At 31.0% G+C, this 20,620-nt stretch overlaps 2 protein-coding genes across 6 annotated transcripts in view; one reads left to right on the forward strand and one right to left on the reverse strand.

Moving 5' to 3' along the window:
* MESR6 (misexpression suppressor of ras 6) overlaps positions 1-20,620 on the reverse strand; it is a 697,505-nt gene that overhangs the window by 651,412 nt on the left and 25,473 nt on the right. The gene's annotated exons all lie outside the window — the stretch shown is intronic.
* The window catches only part of LOC105144965 (uncharacterized), a 141,103-nt gene that overhangs the window by 107,068 nt on the left and 13,415 nt on the right, over positions 1-20,620 (forward strand). The window contains exon 1 of one of the 5 annotated variants that reach the window (XR_015544327.1): positions 14,478-14,544. The exons of 2 other annotated variants lie outside the window; for them this stretch is intronic. The gene's annotated coding sequence lies outside the window, so the exon portion shown is untranslated. 2 more of the 5 variants (XR_846008.2, XR_015544326.1) reach the window with 2 other exon arrangements.

The raw sequence follows: 20,620 nt of genomic DNA on the forward strand, positions 1-20,620 counted from the left end.
CAATGAAATAAGTGCAAATTAAAATAACTGAGGATATTTGATTGCGATAAGGTACCAAGGCATAGAAAAAAGTCACTACAATGACGGCTTGTTCTAAAAGATCGTTTCGAGAGAAGTCACTGTAACATTTCAAAGAACGGATTAACGGAGAGAGAGCATAGTATAATAACTAAAGGATTAATTATGATTAAAGATTGAAAATAGAATCCATATGCGAAAGAAACATACCGTTTCCAACGGCAAGACTCGATAAATAAGCAATATCTCATAATAAATAAGTAGATAACGATATAAATTGCTTCGCGCGATAAGCACGCAGTATAACAACATATTTGCAATCGGACATGTTATCTGCTATTTTTCCAAAAATTTATTAATCCTTGAGTTATCCCGTATCCGTATATTTACGCCAATGTCTTTTTATTCATATTACACTGTCTACGCTACTTTGCATGTAATAGAGAGTTCTACAATTGCGGAAGAAATGTTATCGAGAGGCGAAACACGATTGTCGCATTAAGTCGCGTTCTTTTAGCGCATTAAAAATGCACGGACCATTAATGTTTCTCCTGCGCTGTCCTTTGAATGATAACACCTCCGCCGCGCCGCCGCGAGAGCCGGCATATAATTATCGTTCGTGCGCCCATTTTCATAATTGAACATTTTTACGTAAGGCCGGGTGGAGGGAAGGGGTAGAAAAAAAGATCGGAATGTATAATAAAGCTTCTTGCATTAAACCCACTCGCGCGCCATTCGTGGCTCGAGTTATCTGCATATTGCAACAAGCGTATCATTTAACTACCTACGCCAAGAATTTCGCGGCTTACAGATGAAACCTCATTTTATACGACTTCCTGTTGTTACCATCGACATTTTTTTATTCGTATCTCCTTCATATCTCCGCTACTATCCTTCTGTACATAATGATAATCCCTCCGGATCTTCCATCGACACAAACATCAGTGACATCTACCGACGTATAAAGCAAAAAACCAAGTATCGCCGTAAAACGTACGCTTCACAGATTGGGTTGATTTCGTCTGATTAATTATATCTACGTTAATAAGAGATAAAACTGACACGTATATTTACAAATACAAATTTCGGACACTCCTCTTCGTGTGTTATATTTAAAACATTAAGTAATCATATATTTTCTTCCATCATAATACTATTTAGCATCTCATAAAATTCGATAGAATCTAGAATTCTGTGTAATAGACATTTCATAGCAGATAGGAGAAAGAGATTTTACCTTTAATGTAATATGACCATCGCGAAATATGACCATCTTTAATTTTATGATAATATTAGCCATTTTCTATTTTATTTAAGTTCTCAAAATAAAAATCGTGTCATAATTTAAAGATCCGGCAAATTATGAGCAGATTATACTCAATTCTACATAATTTAACTCTGTGTAAACTGGAAATTCATAATGTTACCTTGAATTAAGAGGGAAATAATGAAAAGGAAAATAACAACTGAACGATGAAGCGGTAAGCACTTATCGCAGTACGCGTCGCCCACGCATTTCCTAATTGGTCGGCCTCGCTAAAGGAAAGGACGATTTGATGTTAACGTTGAGAAGCGAGTCGCACGAGCGAGTAAATCAGAAGCATTATTCCACACAAGGCGTTCCCCGGTACGCCGTAAACTTTGCGAGGACGATAAAATAACCTCGCCGCGCCCTGTAAAGAGAGTAAACCGCCGGCACGATACGTTGTTTCTCGACGATATGAATCTGCCATTTTCTCATGAAGCAGACAACACATCTCTCTGCATCCGCGACTCCACCCACGAATCCCTCCCGTGTACGTAATGTCGATTGCGAAATTCGCGGCGGTGTCTTACGTAACTCGCGGTGTCTCGTTCGCGCCATTGTTCTCGTCGCGCCCCATTGTCGCCCGTATGAAGCGCGACGACATAGGTAAATGAAGAGATCCGCATCGGTTTCTCGTGCTATAACGTTGCCATAGTTCAACGCATTTACACGCGGCCGCTTGTATACGCTCGTCCCACAAGCTCTTAAGCTCTCGCGACGATTAATGTCGCCGATGTGGTACACGCGTGTTTCGTAAACCGTCTCTTGTAAATAGGACACGCTGCGTCGTGCCGGGCCATACCTCGTCACACCTCCGTGTAAATTAAATCAACGTGCCCATTAAAACGAAGTTTATGGCAAACGTTTAGAAAGTAGTTACGCGGAATATACATCTATGTGACGTTGACGAAACGCAGGCATTATTAACGCAATTTAGAGTCGCAAAAAGCGCGCAAAAAGCTTGCAGGCATGTATCAAAGCATCACGAATGCACAAAAATGTTTTCGACCATATTTCTATAAATAATATACCTTCCGAAGCATTGTAAGCTTAAGTAAATAAATTTCTTCTTCTATATGTTTTTCGAAATGTGTACTTGGATACATCCATACGCTATTGATAGATTAGACACACACACATATAGAAGAAAGGCCCCTATTATGAGATACCGAGTTCATTTTATGAATGCTTTGGGCAGAATTTTAAAAAATAATAAGTCATTTTGAAGGGAATTTAATAAGCTTTAAGATAACGTTATATAAAATTTAATTCAAATTCCATTTTTTTTTTGAAAATTAAAGAAATGTAAAAAGTGAGCAAATCACAAAATCAAAAAATTGTGTGAAAAGTGAGCATGCGATAGATTGTACTCAGAATTCGTCTTCAGATAGTTGGAAGCATCTAGCAGAAATTCCGGTTGTCTTTTTTATTATTGTACAATAATATTTATACTTTAGCAACGATTTTCACCATAACATGGGTTATTTCATATTAGAAATACCATGGATATCTCATATTACCATTTCCACGTCTTATGATTTTATGATTATCAAATCTAATTTCTGTAATTAAACAATTTAACATATCCCGTATTTTTATATATTAGTACGATCTCACTATATGAAGAATTGATTGCCAAATATTTATTTATTAAATAATAAACAAAGTTTAAATGCTCATCTCAATGAAATTTGAAGACATCTAAATTCTAAAACCTTTTTTTACAGTGACTACAGGCATGATCTAATAATGAATTTTCTATTAAATAGTTTTCAATCCAAAAGCAATAAATTCATGGAATCAATAGATAGCGCTTATTAGTTTAGCAGAAACGCCGCTATCTCATATTAGGCGCCCATCTTATAATAGAGGGCTTTCCTCTATATATATATATATATATATATATATATATATATATACTTTTTCCTTTAAAAGAATAATTGTCTTCAACAAATTAGTGATCAACTTTTCAATTACGATATTCGTAAACTATTCTTTCATATAAAACTAAAAAATAATTGAACATGTAAAATTATGTCTTGCCTTTTCCTAGACTAGTATCAGAAAATGTATGAAATGAATCATTACATCCTCTATTATTTTTAAAAACATATAGATTCATCAATTGACAAAAAATACGACAATTTCCCTCGTTCCAACTCTTCTTCCTTGCGGTCGCACAATCATCTGTTTCGCCCTAAAGCGAAAAATCGAGGATACTAAGCAAGACAGAAAACCGATCAGGCGCAATAAAGCTCGTGTTTTAATTTCAACGGTCGCGGCCAGTACGGCGTAAGTGAATTTAAAGTCATGCCTTATATACCTGCATTTACTGCGCAGTAAAACAGCACGTCAAGCCTCTAATAGTACGCGTCTGCCGACTGAAGTTCCGAGCATGGAACACCGCTATAGCACCGGCATTTAGGGTTGTGCTAGCAATCTGAAGTACCCCAATCAGGCTATAGGATCTATTAAAGAATATTAGAGCCACCGGCACTCTTCGATAAATTGCCGTTTCTCTGAGCGTTCTTCCACGCGCTGTATTCCTTCAACGTTTTCTACACTTCCATGTATGATGACCGGCTGTGTCCTTGCACAAGAAAACTTCACCGTTTCCCGCATCATTAAAAGTTACGACATCTTCAGAGTGATATTCACGAACTTACGAGACATATCAGTCTTGATCACAAAATACTTCCTAATTTCGAGAATAATTTTAATTATTTTAGAATTAATATATATTTTAGAATTAATATATAATATATATATAAATTTCTGTTATAAGAAATAATTTATATTACCTAAATTAATTAAACATAAAACTTTAGAAATTTATTAAGAAATATTTCTAAAATAAATTGGATAACATCCAATTTATCAGGCTGCTCTTCGCCCTGATGAAATGAACTGTTCACAAAACGTTGGCATTCTAAAAATGGATTTGGATACAAGCTAACTTGTGAAACGCATAATTTCTGTATAGAAAGTACCGTGGAAGCCTCGAAAGTATCACTGAATAACATCATTCTTAATTAATTTCGTAAAAATACTATATTTCTCAATAATATATTAGATATTTAACTTATTAAATATTTATCTATCGAAAATTAAAAATATTTACTTATAGAGATACAATATAAAATTAATTTACAAATTTATTATAAATAGTTAAAATTAAATGGTAATGTGAAATCATAAAATCTCACCTCGCGTATGATATAGTGAAATATATATTACAATATACATATTTCATTAAAATCGTATGGAATAAGTAATGTAGAAGTTAAGTATCGTTTGCATAATGTTATATCATTTACAAATGTCGTTAGAATCTCATTCTGGGACACTGTATCTTATACGCTATAAAACAGACTTGAAAATGATGTTTTTTTTTTAAATTTAACGTAGTTTTTAGATTTAATGCGTGGTTAGACTAATTAGGGCGGTTCTACGAATGCTAAAAAACTGCAACGTTATATTTTTAAATTACGGGCTTTCTCAGCAACGCACTCTCATCCGTTACCTGTATATCACTAGAATGTATAATGCAGCTATAAAATACTACCGAGCACATAGATATTATCGTAATATGTATTTTTCAACTCTTAATATTCCAGTAAATTGTACGACTTGTTTGTTACGCCATCTTTAAGAAGTTGCGTCACACTATTTCACATTATACTCGACTGTACTTTAATATATTATAGTCTTAATATATTATAGTCTTCATTCAACATAATATATTTAATCACAATTTTATGTAGACATTCAAATTTCTCGTTAAGAGAAGAAATTAACAGAAAAATAAATTGAATTGATAGAATAAATACAAGATCCTTAACAAAAATTTGCAAAATTATTACATTGTTAAAAGACTGCGCTAATTTTCCAAAAAAAAATTATATTAAAGGTTATTATTTTGAAATTATAGGAAGATTGCTGCTATTGTAGGAGGATTAAAACTCGAGTACGTACAGTTGTACGAATATAAGAGCGCCATGTGTATAATTTCAGATAATGACACTTGAAAACAATATTTCTTCCCTCTAATCATCTAATTTCGAAATGTTTTGTTCAAATCTCTACATCCCTTCGAGAAAGGTTAATTGGCAGATTCGTAGACGAAAGATAAACTCTAAAAAGCGCAGACCTATCCGCTAATTTAATAAAATATGCATAATTGTGCATTGCATATAATATTAGGCCCCTCTTCGCTTGCGCATCAAAATTCGCCAGCGGCCAGATTTTTATCTTCTTTTTTGAATTTCGACACAGCGTTTAACGATCGCTGATGCGACGATGTCGATACGATCATTCGATATATCAGAAAATAGAGAGTTGTCAGGCAGGTGTACGTAAAGGACATCATAATCGAAGATCTTTGTGTGTCTTATCGTTGTCGACGCTGCAACTATAGTCATCAGACCGAGACGAGTGACGGTTCGCCAGATTTCGTTATACGCCGTTGGACCTTAAGTAGACAATGAATAGAATACGAAAAGGTGGCCGATGTGTTCCAATGAAAATAGACGAAAAAATATCATCACAGTTAATCTGATATTTTATACATGGTAATGAATTCAAGCAGTTATCGCCTGTGAAGATCTCATACCAGATTCATTTTGTCGACACCGCATTGACTAAGGACTTAACTGGACGAATGACGCATAAGTGGATCCGTAACGTATCAGGTTTGAAAATTCAAATATAAAGTTTATTGATTCCCCCATATATCTTATAAAATAAAATATTATATAAATTTTTAATTCAGCCATTTTTAAAATAATTTTGATCGGTTCATTAGTGTTAATTGCACAATATCACTTGCATAACAATTATACAATATATATTTAAATTTATTTACAATACTATTGCATAAAGTTATAGTAAATTTGCAAATCCCATTCAAAATTTTATCCTTTATGCGTTTATAAAAATATAAATATGTAAATAAAATGAATTATAAAATATAGAAAATAAAGAAAGAAGAATAAGGATTAAAAAAAATAATCATAACTGGCAACTTAAAAAAAGACAGATACAAAATCCTATTTTATAATAAAAGATATATATGTGTGTGTGTGTGTGTGTGTATGTGTGCGCTAAAATGTATGAATATGATGTGTGTGATGATTTATTCAAAAGATAAAGACTATTTAGTATAGGGTAACAAGAGAGCGCTCAAATGGAAAAAAGATTGAGGATCAGAAAGAAAAGAGTGTTAATGTAAGCCAAGTAAAAAATGGGAGGAAGTCATAACTCTGACACACGACGGATTCTTCTAGTCGATACCAGTCGTATTCATATCCGGTACACGAGGAAATAAAGAATGGTGATCGCACAGCCGAAATGTATCTGACCAATGCCGCATTCACGACATTTCCGGTCAGCAATACCATGCCGTTTATCATTTAATTAAGGACCAAAAACACTTAGTTATGCAAGTTATTCTCTTGGTTTTATAGGGAAACAACTGTGTATAGTTTCTTTTCCTCCTTTTTGTTAGCTGTGCGATTTTGTCGACGATCGCGACTGTCTAGATTCTCGAAAAATATTATTTCCTCGAGACATTCTATTCCCATTTTCAACAATAAGGAAGCACACACACACACACACACACACACACACACACACACACACACACACACACACACACACATTCACATATAAAAAAAAATAAAAAAACAAAATAAATAAATATTAAATTATTTAATTATTATCTATTATCTATTATAAGTAAATTATTCAAAAATTGGAAATATTGTACTTTACAAAGAAATATTTAACGTAAAAACAGATTTAACGTAAACATATGTTATCGAATAAATATGATCATTTTTAACCTTCAAGTGATGACTTTTTTGATATCATTAATGGTAACATGACGCGATACGGAGTCAATTTGACGTCACATTAGTGATAGGGAATCAATTTGACATACATCATGTTGAAGGAGTTAATTATGTGAAACACGATATCCTACTTGTATCAATAAAAATGACGAATATTTCATCTTGCCATGCAATCTCTCAAAAATAATTGGCAGACACAAATATTTAATCGAGATATTTTAATTGCATTCTTCTGACTAACCATCTTATTCGCCCCTTTTCTTTTTGCTCCTTTTTTAAGCGCCCAACCCTTTCTTAATTTTTACACTTGGTAGCTGCGGTCTTCGATCTTAATTACTTTCGCAATCGCTTAATTGCGATTAAGGAACATGCCCAACAGTAACAGCGTCCTTAAAAATAAGATAATTGAAACATTCTCTTTCATTATGTGTAATTCTAGCCATCTATAATTAATTTACAATTTCAAACAAATTAATCCATATTAATATTAGACTCCGTATAGTTCTCTTCAGGTATTTTTTTCAGTTCTTTGAAACATTTAATTAAATAATTTAAAATTTAATTAATTTAATAATTTTTATTAATTTGTAGTATTACATTTATATACCTGAATATAGAAAATTTTCTCTATATAAAATATTTTTTAAATTATCCGAAATAATAATGTAATAATTATTAAATACGAACTAGATTTATTGTACATATTCAAAAACTATATACACACATTAAATTTATATTTATATTATTTTAAAAAAGCTTATTTTAAAAAGGCGCACAATAATTACATGTGTAAATTCCTTTTCTTACTATATTATAATTAATACAACTAATTTAGCTTTTGATATTAATGTTAAAGCATGAGCTAACTTAATTTTATAATTTAACCTTTTGCAGAACAAAGTTCTTGAATAAATATGTTTAGAATTTAACCATCTCGATTGATCTATTGGTTCTTGGAAAAGAGGATTGTCTCGAATATCACGCAGAAGCTGCAGCGTGAAACCAGTCTTAATAAATTATGCATCGCCCGCTCTTATGACATTAAAAGTCGTCTTCGAGCATTGTCTCCGATAGCCATTCAAAGCGCTTGCATTGTCAGGCAAGTAAGATCTAATCTTTGTTAATAAATAACTATTTCTCTATTTAGTAAAAACTAACCTCGATTCGACACATAAAATTGTCTTGTATTTTTTTCTAATCAATATCACATAGTGATGTTAATATGAAGTAGAAAATAAATAAACAATAAAGTTTGAGAGAGAGAGAAATTAATAATCAAAGCTAAACTTAATAATCGAAGCTTTCTTTAACTGTATACATAGTATCGCCTTAGAATAGTATCGTTCCCTTTATTTCAAAAATGGCACAATTCAAAAACAAAGATTTTCGAGTTATTGAATGAATTAAATAAACATTACCCTATCAATCATCAAATAATCTAATTCAATAAAAAAATCATTAAAATAATTTTAAAAAAATCAAAATCTTCACAGTTCAAAGAGATCTTTTAATTCCTTGTGAAACGAAAAATAGCAAAATGACATTTGACCACATCAAGAATATTTATACTTATTGAAATTATTTAAATAGTCAATAATTTTTTGTCAAGTTAAAATATAGTTCCTTTTCTGGGAAACTTAATTTTTTGAAATGTGTCACTTTTGAAGAAAGTATGTAATTAATTTATTGATGTCAAACTAACGTACTTTCCAATTTCCAATTATTCTCAACTTATCAGATATATATATTAATAAAAGGATCCATTGGATAATTTAATGAAAAGCTAAATTTTTTTCATTAATGTTAACTGTAACGCATATTCTATATATTTAAAATATATATTTTACGAACGAAGCTAATTAATTAATTATACAAATTAACAACAAATTTATTATATAATATTCGAAAACAAAATCTTAAAAAAATTTTCAGACTATATATAAAATTAAGTTAAGAATAAAATATCTCTTCTTTATCAACTAACAATCTTATGGTGAGTGCATACGCACTTGCAAATACATAGAATATAAACGAATTGCAGAATGCATGTAAAAACATTCTGCATTGTTTGTTTCGATCAATATCTAATGACTTGTAAATGATACAGCCGTGTAAGCAGATACGCTAAATTATAGTAAATTGTTTCATGCTTGTATTGCAAATGAAGAAACGTCTCTTGTCATTCTATTCTGTTTGCAGCAAATATGAATTAAGATATCTATATTAATGATAGAATATCACTATGCAATAATAAAATATCATTCAAAATTTCATTACAATTAGTGTATCAGAATTGCATTAATTAGTATTAACAGATTACTTGTATTAATATTAAAACTGTGACAAATATAGACAATTTATTTATTTATTTGTATATGTATACGCATACAATTTTATTATTATTTTAAGCACAAAATGTATAAACATAGCATAGTTGCATACGCATAACATAAGAAAGTCTGATCCAATAAGCATCCAGCATAACATCACCATATCATCACATTGATTTACATAACATACTGATTGGTCCAGATGGTCTCATGCATATTATGCAACTATACCATTTTATATGTGATAAATCATTGCAATAAGCAATATGAAACACGATCGATAAAAAATGGAAGAACAAAATCGCATTTGTTTTACAAATGCAACCCTAAAAGGCAGAATTTAAAGGTAGAAAATGCGCATATAAATGTCAAGATAGTTTTATGGCACGATCAAGCGACGATTTTTCTTAATGTTTCTAATGCCCAATTTCTAATAACAAAATTTAAAAAATAATCATCTTTGCGAAATAAAATCATACCGTTTCTTGTAACGTGTATCAATATATACCAGTATTAATTAATATGTTCGCAAGAGAATTACGATTTTCGTGATGTCACGAATGCGTGACAGAAATAATGTAATTAATTTTTTACACGTAATTAAAAATACAATTATGTACAATATCGAAAAGTGATAGTCTAGTGTAGATGATTTCTAAATGCATGGTAATAGCAAACGTGACAATCAACACTCTGCTGCCTGTACACTAACAATAAGAGAAAGATATTTAAAAATTTATTTGTTAAATATAATTATTTCACTGAAATAAATCTTTATTTGGATACGGCGAAAAAAATAAAATTTTCCCTAGCAAATAAATGATCCATTTTATTTTTTTACTAATGAGATATATTTTTAAATTAATGAGATAATTTCAGAAATGTAAATTTCGTCGTTTTTCTTATAACAAACAAATATCAAAGAAAACGTAGTAACATTTTCTTGCGAATAATTCGACAATATTTTTTTCTGAACGTACGTTTATTTAACTTCAATATATTTGCGCTGCATAAATTAGTATAGTAAAATGATGAAATTTCTGACGAGAAATGTAAAATCGTTGACAGGTGTTAATTCATTCATTCTTTTGTATTATAGCTTCCGTAGTTTTCTGGCGTCATGTTCGAATTAATCGCTAATATTAACTTAATAGCTAGTTCTTAATAGTTAGTATTAACAAGTGACATTCAATTTATCTACAGCAAACGGTTAGCAATATTATTTAACATTTACATTGTTATCTTTAATATATTAATGCTGTACGCATATGATCCGTTTTTCTTCAAAGAATCGATAAAAATCGCAATAACCGTTATTTTCACTTAAATTCGAATGTGTCGTCTGTCCGTGACAATATCATGAATGTTTAATTATGCTTATTCAGCATCATCTGTCAATTAGCAGGATGTTATACGGGTAGCACTGAAAGTAAGGCGCCACCTGTAATTTTATTATTTGGGGTAACGTACGTTAATTTATCACTTTGATAAATACATACTCATTAAGCAAATACATTATGATTGTATCTGTATCCCGACATTTCTTATATTCGCTGATTCATAAATTAAAAATTTATGAACTGCCTCTATTTCAAATTCTCAGTCACTAGTTCTCTACGCGTGTCAGTTTACGTAATTTTAATGGTTTTTATGCGTCGAAATACACCCAGCCACAACTAAATATATGAAACGAAACTATTAAACCTCTAATTCATTCAAAATATATTTTAAATTTTGTTTTTTAAAAGAATGTAATTTCTAATGCAAACTTTTGGATAATCTCATATCTATAATTTTTTTTTTTTTTTTTTTTGATATCTTAACGTACAAACCAAAGAATTTTTCTGGAATAGATCGCACGCTTACGCCGGAAAAAAAATTTAAATTCTTGGAAGCGGGTAGCAACATAAGGGTACATACATGACTGGTTGCAATCAGATAGCAAAAGAAGGATATGTTGTATTCTTTTTTTTTCTATTTTATCTCTAATGATTCCTCAAAACGAGCTTTACATCCTGAACGGCTTATCCGTATTTGGCGCGTCGCTTTTATCGCGATGTTTCCTATACTCATCACCGGCTCTCGCCATAAGGCGAGAGTAACCGACAGGTGGTACCGATCAGTCTGAAGACTCAGAAGAAAAAAATTAAATGTCATGATGCTCTTGTCATTATGCCTTTCATAGCGACATAAAAACAAGTCTGATCGTCGCAGGTAACTATTTATTTCATTAGGAATTTTGAGTTTTCTCACGGTAGTCAAAATAAAAATATTCTACCGAATCTCATCAATGATATTGCAGTCTTATTATGGGTAACGTAATTGATATGTTTAACATATTTAATATTGTGTTATTTGAAATAAATTTTCGAGAAAGAAAGAAAAAGAAGAAAAAGAAAAGAGAAAAATCAAAAGGAAATAGATGTATTATCTATTGACATATTCATATTAATTTTCCTGCGATGCTCTTTCATACGTAAGAAATATGAATTTCACATAATTTTAATCACATACAATTTATTATATAATTATGGTTTATCGTGTAAAACTTCAAACTATTCTATTACATTAGAAATGACATTCTTTTAAAGAACAAAATTGAAAATATATCTTGAGTAAATTAGATATTTAACAGTTTAAATTAAAATAATAGATGTAAGTACAATATAATAAACAAGTATGTACCTTCTTTAAAATATTTGAAATACATAATGATTCGCAATGGAAATATACGTGAAGCTCTACGATATTAAAACAAATAATTTTTAATACGTCTCTCAGCGTGGTTGATAGATTCGTACGTATGTCGATATAACTACGCGTATTCAATTCACAATTCACGGAGTTCATGCATACTATCGCCTGTTCTCGGAACTTTAACGCGGGCAGTATTATGTGTTTAGAAAAACTTGAGTGGCAAAGCGGGATGGCGATCAATTACCGCGAATTTTCCTTAATTAATTGCACGCCACGCCGGGCCATCGCGTGCTCGTGAAGCACCGCGATAAATACCAGGCGCTCCGCGAAAGGCCAGAGTCGATTCGTCACCGTCGCCCATTCGAGAATCACGCAGGCGGTCTTACACTCGATTGTATAATCGCATCGAGTCCGAGAGCGGAAAAACCACATCTCCTAGCACGGCGGAAAAGGCTTAATGCGCTCAAGAAATAAATCCTGTATTCAAACAGTTATACGATCCGACATCGATCATGCAGGAAAAAGCACCCGCTCATTGCGATAGAGGAAAGTTAATGACAAAGTACGACGATAGAGTAGCAACGTTCGTCATTTTTCTTCTCAGAGAGTTAACGATGATCATATCCTTAGGAAGCATCAAACGAGAATAGTCAAAGAACTACAGTCATTATACCTATAAAGAAGATAGATGAATGTGTAGATTTTATAATTTTACTTTTCAAAAAATTACATTAAAATTAAATAAACACTTTCCGTTCGTCTATGATTTGATTTTCGCTTTCAATTTAGAATTTGCACCAGTAAAAAAATTAAACGAAGTAAAATTGCACGAATAGATAAAATAAAAATATATGAGTAATAATTATCTGTTAAATTACTTTCTCAAAATTATTTTAATTAAGTAATTAAGTAATTTTTGTAAATAATATAAAATTAATTTCATATTGCAATAAAAAACATAATATTTTAAAATCATAATAAATTTATATTATGCTAATATTATATAGGGTGTCTCACCTAAGACTAGCCTCCCAAATAACATGCACATTTTGGAGATAGGAAGAAATGCTTGAAATAAAGTTCTATCGAGAGGGACATCATGTGATGATGAATATTTTTTCCCAAGTGGAAGGCACTTATAAGATTTGAAAGTCATCTTCATTTTTTTAAATGAAATTATTTTACATAATATGATTCCTCTAACTATTCTGAATATTATATAATTTATGCTTTATATATATTGTGGCACATATTGACATAAAATGTTAAATAACTCGTAAATTATTAACTTTTTGATAATCGTACCTTAATACTTTTACAAACAGAATAATAAAAACACATAGTTGCTTATATATTTATTATAAAAAATTATCCATTTTACATACATATTTTTTTAAAGCAACTATGTGCTTTCTTTCCATCAACTGATTCATCTCATTATTCTATCCATAAAAGTATTGAGATATGGTTATCAAAAAGTTAATAGTTTACGAGCTATTTAATATTTTATGTCAATATGTGCCAGAATAAAGCATAAAATCAGAGTTAATTAAAGACCTCTTTTTTTTATTTTTAGGAATCAAACGTATTGTGTTTTTTCTTAAATATGTTTTTTTTAATTCTTCAAATACGCTTTAAACAGTATTATAAAAAAAACATATTTAAAACATATTAAAAACATCAATTAAGCTTATTAAAAACTATTTAAAATATATTTTTTACCAGCCCTGCATAAAATATCTCATAAACTATTGGTTTTTCGATACTATTATAGTACATTAATACTTTTATATGCAGAACAATTAGAGGAATCATATTATGTAAAAAAATTCATATAATTCCATTTTAAAAAACGAAGATGACTTTCAAATCTCCTAAACGAATCTCCTCTTGGGAAAAAATGTTCATCACATGATGCCCTTTTCGATCCAACTTTATTTCAAGCATTTCTTCCTATCTCCAAAACTGTGAGTATTATTCGAGTAGCCAGGACACCCTGTATGTATATATATATATATATATATATATATATATATATATATATCATAATCAATTAATTCGTAAATATATTTTATGTATATAAAAACATAATCCTCATATAAAAAAAGGCTTTAAATCATTCCGGACCTCACATATTTTTTAATATTTTTAAGTTTTATCATCCACAATTATTCTTAAAAATATGACAGCAATAAAAAGATGGCGATTCCCTGCGATGTGATTTAGTCTACTACTCATTGTCAGTAATAATACAATGACAATGACAAATCTACCACATATCTTATTACCACTAGTATAACGAGGAGAAGAATGGCGACACACAGAAGAAGACACCGAATCAGTAAGCAAAGAATAATTTATTCTCATGAAACGTAGTTCACGGGGTTAATCGAATACTCGTGTCGTGGACGATTTAGCGTCCTGGTGCTAACCACCACGGACGTTTAGTTTCTCGAGTTCTTCTCTCCTCGCAATATGTACCCGCGAGCGCGGGTATGTACGACCAAGCCAACGTGGTGAGTAACCAACGATCACATACGCCTACGAGATAAGGCAGATTGTTTGTCAAAGCCTTGCCGATTCGTCTTGCCGTGCCAACTTCAACAGACGTATATTGTCGCCTCGCCCACGTGCATATGAACGAGATTTTCTCTCTACACCGTGTGTCATCGCTTGCCTCCTCAAGGATGCATTTATTTATTCAGTACCGCTGTCCAGCTGTGTTTGAAATGCGAAGAAAGTGTACCCTGCATGATAACAAGCATATAATAATATTGTGTGTAGAGATTATAAGGTATATACATACTTCGATTTTCTTTTCAAGTATATAACATCTTGAAAATCGACCGCAAAATTGCAGATTGTGAGACAAACCTAACATTTATTTATTACAAACAAAAAATCAATGTTCCTCTTTTATTTTTATTAAGCTCAATCTTAAAACAAGTCATGTTCGTTGTTAAAAATACAAAATAAATTATCTTGTACATATATATATATATATATATCGTAATTAACTATTTGTTATTTATGATCAAACTAGGACGTACCTACAGTTCATTAAGTTTTTATATGCCATCGCGCTAAAGCAAAAGTTCTCACACGCTCGTTGTAAAGAACTCAAACATAAATCTTTCTAAGTGAGATAGTATAAAGTTTATTTACGTAACACGTTACACGTGGAGTGTTATATCCGCGTATTGCAAATTTAATGCTCTGTTCATGAATGCTCAGACGTTACGACTCCGCGTTAAAATTTATATTTGCATTTATGTTAATTTCCATTGGCAAAACATATTAAGCCATTATTAATGATAATTAATGTTCTATTTTTCAAATTTATTTAATATTTACATCCAATATTATATTATAGATACAATATTATTAATCTCTATATTATAGATTACTATTATTTAATGTTAAGTGAAAATCGACTGATGAGATTAAACATATATATATGAGTGAAAAATATCATATTCAGTCAAAGCGATTCTTATGATATTTTTTTGTGAATTTATATAATTTCCAGTTCAAGCTGACTGTGCGCTGATTAATAGCGTTTTTCATTGACAGAACTATAGTGCACTCAGTGCACTTAAAAGTCGTTGTACACAAATCGACGTAAAGATATTTAATAAAAATATAGAAACAAGTTAAACCGCAAAATCTTCAATATATTTTATTGTGCTATTTAATAAAATATACACATTGGGCATTTTATCAATTAAGATATCTTACTTTCACATTCAGATTAGAATAACGTATAATGTGAACTGAGTGCGCACCAGTTCTGCTAATGAAAAACTATAAGTATTTATCGGTCTTTGAACATAGTCCTAAACCGACACTGAAGTAATACAGTCAGTTCGAACTGGAAATTGTATAAATTCATAAGAAATATCACGAAAAATCGCTTTAACCGAATATGGTATTTTTAACTCTTGTGTAATAGATTGTTCAAATTCCACAATTGCATAATTGAAATAATTATTATTAAAACTATATACTGAGAAATTTAGCTCAGACAGAATAAGATATTTTCCTACTCAGAATTAGTTGTGTTATTAACATATTGGTTTGATCACTTATTTCTTTAAATATTTAATTTTATATTATAATGAAATTTATAATATGTTATATTTAGATCAGGCTTAGAGAGCCGTTGCACCGATTTCACTATCATCTCTACTTCTTTTGTTTCATAGCAATTAGACTGCGCGAAGACATGACCACGGCACCTTAATCGGATTTAATAACATCTATAATTATGAAACTGACTAATCATAGCTATTTCTCTGAAGAATGCAATGACTGTGATTGGTTAGTTTTTAATTACGAATGACCGTGTAAACGTAGTCATAGAACGATCGAGTTCAGGAACGATATTAGCTATAAATCAGGGCACTGTAGGACTATAGGACTTTGAAACATATTGCCCGTTCACTGTGTACAGAATTTTATTATTAATATCATATTGTTAAAAAATCAAAAGTAACACTTCAAAATAGAATAGGTATGTTAACTAAGTGTATGTTTAAAATATTTTTTTTTAATTAAAATTTTTTGAAATAAAAATTTTTTTTTTCAGTGTACACACTTAGTTAACATATCTGTTCTATTTTAAAGTGTTACTTCTCTACGGTTATAAAGATTTTTACTTTTGATTTTCTGAATGATTTACAGCTAATATCGTCTCTAAACTCGATCGTTCTATGTCTCTGCGCGCAATCTATAGGTGTGTTGGGGACATTGAACTATATATACACTGGAATGGGCATCGAGAAAAATTCGTAGTCACAATTGATCAGCCGCCATTTTAGTTGGGACGATATTTGCGAATCAGAAGCGTTCGCGCGCGCGCGCGCGCGCGCTGCGATCGATGTATCGATCGATGTACTATCGATGTATGGAAATCTATATGGACATAAATGGTATGTAAACAAAAATAATGTCACTTCAATTTTATTAGTACATTCAATAAAATAATATTAATAACACTTTTCGTACCCTACATCGTTAACACATGTGCAGGAATTGATACATTTAATAGAAAAATTCTTATTTGTGAAATGCCCTTTTTACTTCTTACACCCAGACACTTTATGTTGATGCTTTGCACATTTTGCAGTCATGCGATTTTATAATCTTTCAAACTAATCTTTCAAATATAACCCCACACACATACACACACACACACACACACACACACGACGATCTTGCTGACATATGCATCTCACCAGAAAAAAACATCAAAGAACACTAAACGTAAGTGCGCATGAGCTTCTGATTTGCTCTTATATTGACCAAATTAAAATGGCGCTGATCAATTGGTGCCACGATTTTTTATATTCACAGTGAAGATGCCCATTCCAGTATATATATACTTCAGTTTCGGGAAGACGCTACTAGTACTATTTATGTCATTCTATCCTTGTTTTACCTAATAAACAACAAAGATAGAATGACAGAAGTAGCGCTAATAGCTAGTCTCCCCAAACCTACCATATAATATGTTATGAAACAAAAGGAGTAGGGATGACGGTAGGCAAAATCGGTTGAAATGTACAATTCGGCTCCAGTCCTGATTTAGATTATAAAAGTACAGATATAAAAATATATATAAATATCATAAATATTTATTATTATTATATTATTATATATCCATAAATAATGGTTTATTTATAAAATAAAAGAATGTAAAATAATCTGTGTATAAAATTATATTATAAGCATAATAGTCTCTGCTTTAGCAACTACACGATAAAATTACAAATATCGTATCTCAGATTTAATATCAAGTATGAAACTAATCGAATTAATTATTCATTTGTAATTAAACATCATTCAAACGTTTTTCATGACCTATAAGCAATCCATTTCCAGGAAATAATTTGGATCGCATAATCGTTCGTTTCTTGCTTGAAACGGGCATTGCATCCTTTCATTAACTTTTTGTTTAGAATATGAGCGTCGAATGCTAAGCGAAGTGGCATGATGGAGTAAATTCCGTCGCGGAAGGGTAGTGAAGACGTACGGTGTCACTTTCCATGTTGTTATAAACGTTGTTTTGAGTTACAGGAAATTATGCACAAGGCACAGATGCAAGCCGTCAGCCGAGCTGTCAGCCGCTAATGGCGGCATCATACATTCTATGTAACGTAGCGTGGCGTCGTAATTATTATTAATAGTAGCTCGTATATTCCGCAAACAGAAGTGGAGATCGTTTTAAAATGTGCGAGCCTAGAACTAATTTTATGTCACGCATACTGTCGGTGCAACCGAGTAATTGTACGGAACAAAAGATTGATATTTATGAGCCAGTTCGCGGCAGAAATGCAAATCGCGCGATACGGCTGTTTTATATAGCTGCTATGAATTAGAATGTATGTAGCTTAAATTTTTTTCTTTGTTTTTGATTGAGATAAAATCAAACACAAAAGTACATAGAACCAAGTATGTGATACGTGACAACGTATGATTTGTAATATCGCAGAGAATTCACGTGCTTCTGAAATTACGAAATTATTGAAGACTACAAAGCACTCAATAGGTAAAGCGATTTATTATCATTCTTTCTTATCCTCGAGATAAAATGACATCTTCTTCACGATGGAACCTTCTTCATGCGAAAGAAACCTGTACATTATTCTTTTACTTTACGTTTTTTCTCATTCTTTTTCACAATAAGAAAATATTTAGAAAAACCGCCAAAAAATACAGCATTGCAATTAATCATAAAAAGAATATAAATAGGAATATGTGCAAAACATATAATCATTTTTTGGAAAGAAATAGTTTAGAATTACTTATTAATATACATAATAAAAACGAACGTGGTTTATAAATCAAAACTTATAAAAAGAAGAGCATAAAAACTACCGCACAAGATATTGTTTGTGATATTTAATTATCATTACATTAATAAAAGACGTTTCGGCCACGATCTGGTCATCTTCAGTAAATTCACAATATTCTTAAAATGCAGAATTACATATAGCTAACATTAAATTCAACTGACGTATAACATAACTATGTATAAACCTGTTTTCATCATGTAAAGGTGCTTCGTACAAAAATGTTATAGCGCCACTTATTAATATTTTTATTATTAATATTTATTAATATTTTTATAACTGTATATAGTATATATCGCTTTGAGAGCTTGTGTCATTAATATTCTTTAAAAGTCTCAATTAACATAAGTTAATAACTATATCTAATAACAGATTACAAATTGGAAATTAATTCTACATAAACATATCATTTTTTACTTATTAAGATTTATCCTAAATACATAATTTTCATTTATATTTTTAAATAAATTGATAAGATTTTTAAATAGATTAGATAAGATTGAAGAAAATTTGATATTTTTAAATCTAATTCGAATTCTCCTTGGATAAAATTTACCCTGCTCTTTGCGCATTGCACATTATACTTTCCCTCGAGAGTTTGCATCAGGTCACATTGAGAAGAATTTAAGATTTACAGCACGACATAATACACTCGTAACGAGAAAGTAATCATAAATCATTCAAAATAATTTGAAATTTATTAATCGAATTAGAAGAAAGCGGTGATACCACATTCTTATCATTGCCAAATATATCATTGAGTGACTGCTTGTCATCAGAATATTTATGTACAGGGTGGGCCATCTATTGGTACGTTTTTGAATTTCGTCGTATGGCAACACCGAACGAGCTACAGACCCGAAATTTTGATAGTTTATTAGTCATACCGTCCGCGGCACGAAACAACATGTTTTCTCTTGAAGAGCGTTTTGAAATTTTAAAAACTTATTTTCAAAGTCAGTGCTGTGTCGCCGAAACTGTACGAATTTTGAAAAGAAATATGGGTCGTGATAGAGCACCCACCGAAGGAGCTATACGCAAATTGGTGAGGAAAGTTCGTGAGAAAGGGATGTTAGTGGATGACATTATATTACGACTGTTTTGAGTGAAATTGGCGCCGAGGTAGTCCAAAATGTCATTAATAATTGGGGTGACCGAATGGCATACTGTAAGGCCAGTAGAGGGAGCCACATGAACGAAATCGTTTTTCATTCTTGACGCGGATACTTTTAGCTTCACAACAAAAAAAAAATTAATAAAAAATATCAATGTATGCTCATTTGATCGCATTTTTAAAAACGTACCAATAGATGGCCCACCCTGTATTTATCCGTGAAATATCAGAAATGAAGATCTATATTAAGAACAAAAATATTGATTTTCACGTAAGGCACGCTAAAATATAATCGCTGAAAAGTTGTGGTAAAACTATGCTGGCCTTAAATTGTTAATTTATTCAAAATTTATAGCACTCTCATAAACGTATTTTTTTTTCAGTTCTTTCTAGTATGATTGTAACATAAACGAATAAGAGAATTGCTTTTCTTACACACAAAATTTGTA

The sequence above is a fragment of the Acromyrmex echinatior genome, chromosome 3 (assembly GCF_024713525.1).
Source record: "Acromyrmex echinatior isolate Ae372 chromosome 3, ASM2471352v2, whole genome shotgun sequence".
NCBI classification, from domain to species: domain Eukaryota; kingdom Metazoa; phylum Arthropoda; class Insecta; order Hymenoptera; family Formicidae; genus Acromyrmex; species Acromyrmex echinatior.